At 45.4% G+C, this 7,327-nt stretch overlaps 1 non-coding gene across 1 annotated transcript; it reads left to right on the top strand.

Annotated features, from left to right (window-relative positions):
• Nucleotides 1–3,946: 3,946 nt before the first annotated feature.
• On the top strand, nt 3,947–4,019 carry Trnar-gcg (transfer RNA arginine (anticodon GCG)). The gene has a single exon. It is a non-coding gene; the product is annotated as a tRNA-Arg (tRNA).
• The last annotated feature ends 3,308 nt before the right edge of the window (nt 4,020–7,327 follow it).

Raw genomic sequence — 7,327 nt, 5'->3', positions numbered from 1 at the left:
TAGCCTGTGAAGACGTTCGACAATTCCCCACAGATGGCTCTTCGTTGTCCTGTGCAGTCTTTTGTTAGGCAACGAGGAACCTGGCGGGCAACGAGGAATCTGGCGGGAACACGTCTTTGAGTACTCCAACTGGTGGACAAGTGTGACAGCACTACAAACAGAGGAGTCCAGTTGTGCAGCGATGTGTTTGTTTGTGATTCTTCGATCACCTCGAATGAGAGTTTCTGCACACTCCAGCAGTGCACGAATCACAGCTACGTGTGGCCAACCGCACGCAACAGATCGGGCAGGTTTGCTTGTCCTTGTAGCGATGATGACAGACGCCTCGCCCAACGACTCATCGTGCTTTTGTTCACTGCCAGGTCTCCGCAGACATTCTGCAAGTGCTTATGAATATTAGTGATTCTCTGGTTTTCCGCCAAAAGAAACTCTATGACAACTGATCTGCTTAGAACGTACCTTCGTTACAGACGCCATTTTGAGAGCTACGTATCACGCCGTCACCTATCGGGTCTTCATGAAAGTAAAGGGGCTGAAGCGGGAATATTCCACGATTTCCCAGAATAAAAACTGCATTTTTTTTAAACAAAACTGGCCGAGAAAAAAGGTTGTTTTACTTACTGAACACCCTCATACCTCCTGGTGTAGACCCTTGGTAATAGCTTACAGAATATCTACGGAGACACGGCAGTGAACAAAAGCACGACGAGTGGTTGGGTGAGGCATCTGTCACCATCGCAAACAAGGTCGCGCAAATCTGCCCGGTCTTCCGCGTGCGGTCGGTCACACATAGCTGTGATTCCTGTAGTATTTGAACGTGCAGACACTCTCATTCGAGGTGACTGAAGGATCACAAACAGACACAGTGAATTGGCCATCTTTAGCCAACTTCGGTCTGGCTTACAGTTAGATGGTTGCTGGCGGTCACGTTTGTGCTGCATTACGCGTGGGTTTCCACATTGTAGATCATTGGATTTCTTTTGTCGAGTTTAACGTGGGGAATGTAAAGTCTTCGTTCGCACATTTCACTTTCCAGAATATTCGAGATCAATATCCAGTTTTAATTGAGTCATCAAAGGTTTCAAGTTGCTCATCTCATTGTTCTGTCACTCATCAAATAATATTTCGGGCATTAATTTGCTATTGTCTGTTGAATTTAGATGGTAATGTAATGGCATATCGCCCGTTGAATTGGATTTTTATATCAAACACGAGACCTTGTACTCAAGTACTGAACATTATATTAGGAGCGCGCATGATTTGAGACTTTTACCAATTTATTTTCATTTTTCTTTGTCTGTGTTCAAGATAATTTTTCACGTGGTCCATTCTTCCACATGTGGTCAGTCAAGATCTTTGTTCTCGGATCGTACTACATTCACTTTACTCGCGTTTAAAGCCACGTGGGAATATGCCGCCTTGAGCAGAGGCGAGAGTTTATTTAATTAAAATTTTCAGGTATACATTTAACTCTATGGCTGTTGAAGTTCGAGCGATGACCGAGCGTAAACTGAAACATCAACAAGATTTCTGTTATCACACTAGCTCTGCTCTTTAAATTATTTGGTATTGTAGGATACAGAGAGGGAAAACAGTTGCATAGCACGATCTATGAGATGCAGTTCTTACATATGTATCCCTAGTGGCGCCGTCAGGTCTATGGTGAGAATTACAGTTGTTTTTTCTTCGCTAAAGCATCCCTCTCTGATTAATTATTCCTTTGCGCTTTACGAAAATTCTTGGCAGTACGAAATTTAAAACAAATGCAGTCAGATTGCGTTTATTCACATACGGATCGTATTCCATATAAAGGAGTAACATTCCAGCGCATAAGTACCGGGATCATCGTTTCTTACGAGCTCACAAGTAAAAGTAAATAGTACTGGCATGCTTTCAGTATAGATACAAGATGAGTAGGGAAAGACATAACATGAATTTTATTTCGCGAAGGGTTAGGATAAACAAGATTTTCAGCAAATGTTGGTATGCATGAAGAGACGTAATTCTATTGCGTGTTTAACGTCTTTAACTTTTGTATGTAGTGAGGTATTAAAACAAGTTTTTTTAATAAGATGGCGCACTTGAATGGCACTGGAAACCACTTAAAAAGACGAGTGCAGTTATATGACGTTGCTTAATGTTTGCGTTGAAACTTTTTCCAAAAGCAGGCGAGAAATACGGAAAGTGGCAAGACAAAGCGGCTGGAACCGCCTCTTGCTGTGTGAACACCGCCTGGTGGAACTGTCACGGAAGCCCCAGCTGGTAGTATTTGTACGGCAGTGACCGATTCTGGCTGTCTTGTCTTCCCACTTTTCTCGCATATTTTTGCGAAAAAAATTTCAATATCAGGAGTATACCGTTCAATTAAACATACGTTTTTAATGGCACGGCATACTACTATATAGGGTGATTCAGCTGTTCCTACCTATAGGATTTATGCAGCCACAACGTCCCCAAAAACCAAGCGCAAGATTTTCAAATTCTTTCGCTCGCTACGCACAAACTATTAGTCCTTCGGAAAAAAATGAATAGGACCCTTTTGCAGGAAATTTAATGTAGTTATAATTTTTACTGGGATACATTTCCATTAGAGGTCACTGTTTTCGAGTTACTCAAGAAAAACTTGTTTGAACGTCACTTTTGTACATTTTTCTTGAATAATTCGAATACTACAGCCTCCAGCGAAAACGTATCCCAGTACAAAATTTAACAACATGAAATAATGCAGAGCATTATCTTGAAGCCGTGAGTATTCGGTTTGGTCTTCGGCGTGGAAGTATGGCCGGGATATCCCCATGATTTTTTGCGTTTAGGGTTATCGTAATGAATCCATTTTCGTCCCCGGTCACAATGCGGTGCAGAAATCCCTTCCATTTCTGCCTCTGAAGCAACTGTTCACAAACACACAAACGCCGTTCAACGTCTCTTGGTTTCAGCTCACTCGGGACCCAAGTTCCTTCTTTCTGAATCATGCACATAGGCTTGAGACGTTTTGAAATGGCTTGCCGTGTCACTCCCACTAATCGTGCCAATTCTTCTTGAGTTTGACGCGAGTCTTCACTCAGCAATGTCTCCAATTCTGGATCTTCGAAAACATTCTCTCTTCCACCACTATGCCGGTCTACGACGTTAAAATCACCGTTCTTGAATCGTTGAAACCACTCACGACACGTTCTTTCACTAATAGTGTCCTTACCATAAGAACTTGAGAGCATTCGAGGAGACTCAGCCGCTATTTTCTTCATATTGAAACAAAACAGTAACACCTCCCGCAAATGACGAGAATTAGGCTCGTAAACTGACATTTTCAATCAAGAACAACTTTGTGATGCAGACACAAATCGACTAATGTTTGAATGAGGTTATATTGACCGAGGTCCAAGCTAACTGTCTGACGTCTGCGATCTGTTTCTATCGACCGCTACTTACCGTTGTCGCCACCTACCGGCAAACGGTGGAAGCAAATTTGTACACCTTGTACGCGAGTACAAAAGATGTTCCAATAACTCAGTATGTAAGAGAGTTAAGAGATTTAAATAGGCGACAAAATTACCTTCCCCTCTCGGTGTTACCAACTTCCGAAAGCCACTACGTACGAGACGAGGTACTGGCGGAATTGAAGCTGTGAGGACGGGGCGTGAATCGTGCTTGGGTAGCTCAGTTGGTAGAGCACTTGCCCGCGAAAGGGAAAGGTCCCCAGTTCAAGTCTCGGTCCGGCACACAGTTTTAATCTGCCAGGCAGTTTCATATCAACGCACACTCCGCTGTAGAGTGAAAATTTCATTCTAGAAACATCCCCCAGGCTGTGGCTAGGCCATGTCTCCGCAATATCCTTTCTTTCAGGAGTGCTAGTTCTGCAAGGTTCGCAGGAGAGGTTCTGTAAAGTTTGGAAGGTAGGAGAAGAGGTACTTGCAGAAGTAAAGCTGTGAGGACGGTGCGTGAGTCGTGCTTGGGTAGCTCAGTTGGTAGAGCACTTGCCCGCGAAGCAAAGGTCCCGAGTTCGAGTCTCGGTCCGGCACACAGTTTTAATCTGCCAAGAAGTTTCATACCAGCACACACTCCGCTGTAGAGTGAAAACTCTGAGACTTTTCTCTTTCCCTCAGCAGACTTGGAAGCGTTACACATCTGAATTGAAGCCGTCGCAGAACGAAACGACACTGAGCCGTGCTGCGGCTCGCGTTGGTGCTGTTTGTAGTTTTCCGTCCTCTGTTGGAGGCCAGACCGTATCATTTAGTTGACATGGTTGCGGGTGTTTGTCTCCTTCTCGTGTTGACTGGCGCCACTCGGTTTCGCAAGCATTGCCTATCCGCTGGTGGCAGCAGCGGCGGTTATCGATATGTAGCAACTGTGGCCCTATCTTTGGGACGACGTCGTGCTTCTTCCGGGTCGTGTCAGTGGGCAGTTCGGTTGGGGACTCAGGAGGAGCCACGTCCGTGCAGTGCGTGAACACACCGGGACCACTGCCAGCGCGCATGGACTGCCGTATCGAAGGCCTGTGGTCGCGAGGGTGCACGACCCCGTCGTAAACCAGATCCTGCAAGCTTTAAGTTGAATGCATTTGGTTTCAAGTGGAGAAACCTCCACCATTGTGAGATCTTGCGATTCTCCAGTGACTTGGGTTCGTGTTGCTGCTCGTAGTGTTGCCGAGGCGAAGAGCGGCGAGTGGAGTGCTTGGCGAAGGCGGATCTGATTAGCCATCCTCGACTTCTAATTACTATTTATTGCGTTCAGTTTGTTACTATTTGTTTAGTTCAACCAGCGGTTTTTTTTCCCGCCTCGTGGCCGCCAACGCTCCAGTTACCTGCACTGGGGGTTAGTGTATGTAACGGCAGTGTACGTTTCCTCGCCTTGCCGATGCTGTCCGGTGAGGCGTGTAGTTTTGACGGCTTACTTGATTATAGGTCGGTTGGCGATTCTTCTACTCTGTAGTAGCGATTCCTTTCTCGTTCCGGGCGCTCTAAGCACAGTATTCTGCGGAGTCCAGATTGCCGGTTCTGGCTTTGGCGTATTTTTACATCTTTTCGTTTGGTTTGTTGGACGTCAGGTAGCTTCAGCAAGATTATCATTAGTCATTCGTTGGACTGCCACTAGTCTGAGTTACGATCTTGTGAAGTGAATGCAACTCTTGGCTGCCTATTACATCGCTTGCGAAAGCGTTTTTTGTCGGACCTACTCAGAGGTCGATTCCTGGTGCACCGTCTGTGACTGGCCCTTGTGTTTTATTATTGTATTTGCTAATTTATTGTATGTTTCTAAATTTTTTTATATAATTGCCATTCTTGGCGTTACAGCAGGTTTAAATGATTGTGCTACCAAGTTTACCATCATTTTGTCTCACCTGTTTGATGATCAATCGCTTGTCCTTTTAAACTAACCTTTGCTGTTGTATTTGCTGTTTTACAGTATGTTTGTTAAATTTTTTATAACTGCCGTTCTTGGCGTTAAAGGCCTTCAGCCGTGATTGTGGTTACTTGCCTTAAAATTCTAAATGTGATCATATTGGCTTGTTTTTAAAACATTGTTTGATGTGTCTGTATTTTATGCTCATTTGGTAAATTGTAACGCACTGAGAGCAATATTAATTACACAGTTCTTAATTCTTTCATTAATAACGTGTGATATTTTTATTTATTGCTGAGTCTAGAATTACCGTTTTAAAATAAATGTGTGTAACTGCAAAAGGGAACCAATAGTAACTGATTACGGCCCCGTCCACAACCGTAACCGAATAATTCCTTCCTTGACTACCAGGTTTCACGTACGTTTCCGGACACGGGTTCCTATTCAAAACATTATGTACTCACTTCCCTCCACAAGGGCTAGGAGTTTGTAACGGGAATTTCCGAACACCCTGTATAATAGGTGAGCACAAATGATGTTCCAATAACTCGGTATGTACGAGCGTTAAGAGCTTTAAACAGGCGATAATATTACCTTCGTCTCACGGTACTACCAACTACCGAAAGCCACGTCCGACTGGTGGTCCCGCCCAGCTGCCGGCAGAGGGCAAGCATCTCGGGCAATCGCGCACAAAGGCGCGGTCTGCGTGCCCAGAGCCGCTAATTGATGGAGGGCACGCAATTAAGGACAATAGGCGGCGGCGGCTGCTTCTGCAGCGCCGGGGCTTCTGCTAATGAGGCGGGCGTGCCCGTTACCAGACGTAGCTGTCTGCCGGGAGTTCCCTGGGCTGCCTACAGCTTCGGTCACGATCTGTGTGAATGCCGGCGCAGAGCTGGGAGGCGGGCCGAGGAGTATTCGGAACGGCGTAGCGGTTCGGGAGGAGCGCCGCGCTGGAATCCACTTCTGCCGGCGGTGTGTCTGCTGCGGTACTCAGCCTGCCCGAGGTATTCAGGCTGCTCCGTACTTAAATGCTGAATCGTCTGGACAGCTTTTTCACGCCGAGAGAGCCAGGAAACGCTCTGCGAATGTACAGTAAGTGGCCAAAATTATCCAAAGAAACACAGCTCACAGTTACAAAGAAGTCAGCTACGAGTGAGGGGTCCTGTAGTGAGCGTCATGACAGCCGTCGCACAAATACACACATTTCTCCAAGAGAACGAATTAACAAGTGCGCTGATAGAGTAATTAATGTAAAACTACCTGGCACATAAAAAAACTGTGTACCAGGGCGGGATTCGAACCTGGCATCCTTGCCTTTCGCAGGCAAATGTGTTACCACTGAGTTACGTAGCACAACTCACGACCCTCCCCGGAGCTTTACTTTCGCCAGTACCCCATCGTCTATGGTTTCTTTTGAGCGTACAGTCAGTATACTAGATACACAGCAATATTCAACTACAATATCATTTGCTAGAAATGAACGTCGATTTTCACCCTTACCTATACAGACAATTTCAGTGCTACCAGATCAAGAAATCTGGCAGACCGATTTCCTCAGAACTGTTGTAAATAAGACCGTTTGCAGTGTTGTTTATCTAATTCCTACACGGATTTTCATCAGTTAATGGAAAACGCCATAACAACACTTCAGACATAATTATGAAAAAAAAAAGGTCTCGAAGACAAGTGTCTGAAGGTGAGAAAAGCCTCAAAACACCACAACATCAAATTACTGCAATATTTTTTTCTGTACATCTTCTTGTATATAGTTGTCTTACTGAATCATAGTAGATAAAAACTAATCTCCGCCCGAACAGGCCACGAAGGGGCAACGGTACCAATCGGCCGCCGTGTCATCCTTAGCCCTCAGGCGTCACGGAATGCGGATGTGGATGGGCATGTGGTCAGCACACTGCTCTCCCGGCCGTATGTCAGTTTACGAGACCGGATCCTCAGTTTGCCTCACAAGGGCTGAATGCACCCCCCT

This window comes from Schistocerca cancellata, chromosome 5, assembly GCF_023864275.1.
Source record: "Schistocerca cancellata isolate TAMUIC-IGC-003103 chromosome 5, iqSchCanc2.1, whole genome shotgun sequence".
NCBI classification, from domain to species: Eukaryota; Metazoa; Arthropoda; class Insecta; order Orthoptera; family Acrididae; genus Schistocerca; species Schistocerca cancellata.
The sequence above is the reverse complement of the archived record's forward strand: the minus strand, read 5'-3'. Positions and strand labels throughout refer to the sequence as shown.